Here is a 2,007-nt window from a genome sequence, read left to right as displayed (position 1 = left end):
GGAGCTTGGCTGTTCTCAGTGGTGGCAGATGACAGAACAAGGAGCAATGGTCTCAAGTTGCAGTGGGGGAGGTCTAGGTTGGATATTAGGAAACACAATTTCACTAGGAGGGTGGTGAAGCACTGGAATGGGTTACCTAGGGAGGCGGTGGAATCTCCATCCTTAAAGGTTTTTAAGGTCTGGTTTGACAAAGCCCTGACTGGGACGATTTCATGGGTTGGTCCTGCTTTGAGCAGGGGATTGGACTAGATGACCTCCTGAGGTCTCTTCCAACCCTAATATTTTATGATACTATGATCCCTGGGAGGTGTTTGTCTAACCTGTTCTTAAAAACCTCTAAGGATGGGGATTCTACAACCTCCCTTCGAAGCCTATTCTAGAGATTGACTGTCCTTATAGTTAGAAAGTTTTTCTTAATAGCTAACCTAAATGTCCTTGCTGCAGATCAAGCCCATTAGTTTTTGTCCTACCTTCAGTGGACATGGAGAGCAATTGATCAGTTCCCTCTTTCTAACAGCCCTTTACATATTTGAAGACTGTTAACAGGTCCCGCCTCTCTCTTCCTTTCTCAAGACTAAATATGCCCAGTTTTTTTAAACATTTTCTCATAGGTCAGGTTTTCTAAACCTTTGATCATTTAGGTTGCTCTCCTCTGAACTCCCTCCAGTTTGTCCACATCTTTTTAAAAGTATGGCACCCAGAAGTGGATAGAGAACTCCAGCTGAGACCTCACCACTGCCGAGTAGAGAGGGACAATTACCTCCTGCGTCTGATACACAGCACTCCTGTTAATACACCCCAGATATTATCCTTTTTCACAGCTGAATCACATTGTTGACACATACTCAGTTTGTGATCCACGATAATTCCCAGATCCTTTTTAGCAGTACTACCACCTAGCCAGTTATTCCTCATTTTGTAGTTGTGCATTTGATTTTTCCTTAGTAGTTTGCACTTGTCCTTACTAAATTTCATCTTGTTAAATTCAGATCAATTCTCCAATTTGTCCTGGTCATTTTGAGTTCTAATCCTGTCCTCTACAGTGCTTGCAACCCCTCCCATCTTGGTGTAATCTGCAAATTTGAGAAGCCTACTTTCCATTCCAATATCCAGATCATTAATGAAAATATTGAATTCTACTGGATCTAGGACTGACCCCAGTCCTGAAGTCCAGTATTGCCAACTCCCACACTTTTATCACAATTATAGCAATTTTGGGGGCGGGGTGTTTTTCCTGTCTCACGAAAACATGATGAAAAACTGCCAATTTACTAATTTTCTCCCTTATTCAGAATCCTACCATTTACTACTACAGTCAGTGGGGCTGAACTCAGAAAGCTTTGCTACCCTGTCCCTGGAGTCCATCGGCATGTTTTCAATTAGATTGAAGCAATGCTCACAGGCAAAATGGCTCCCACTCTGTGATCAGATGAAGCTAGTCAGGGATAGCAGAGGGACTATGAAAAGTGAATGGGGAGCAAGAGGCAGATTTAGACGTTGCAGGGGAAGGGAGTGCAAGGGGATGTGGGAGGGAGGGGAGAGCATCTTGAGCAGTGGGAGATAAGGGAGGGAAAGGGAGTAGGGGCATCTGGAGCAGAGGGAGACAGGACAGGGGTGGGGAATGGAGAGGAGGGAGAGGATCTGGGGTGGGGGAGCTGAACCGGAATGGAGAGTGGAGGGAGGGGGTCTGTAGCAAGGGGAGGCAAGACAGGATGGGGGAGGGGGAATGGAGAGGTGCGGGCGGGGGGGAGAGATCCTGCACAGGGGGAGGCAGGACAGTGGGGTTGGGGGAGTGGTCCCCAGTCTTGGACAGAGAAGTGGAGGGTTGGTGGTCAGGGAAGCGTTTCTTCTTACAGAAGGCTAAAAATATCATATGTTGTTTTTACTGTGACATTAAGTGCTTTCTGAACAAAGCTGCTGTATACATAAGATAGTTCTTTATCAGTAGCAGTGGAACTGATTAATCATCTCCAAGTACAAAAGTTGACACATTTGGAATCAGGGGCT

The sequence above is a fragment of the Lepidochelys olivacea genome (assembly GCF_965140295.1).
Source record: "Lepidochelys olivacea isolate rLepOli2 genome assembly, chromosome: 10".
In the NCBI taxonomy this organism is placed as follows: domain Eukaryota; kingdom Metazoa; phylum Chordata; order Testudines; family Cheloniidae; genus Lepidochelys; species Lepidochelys olivacea.
Note: the sequence above shows the minus strand (reverse complement) of the source record.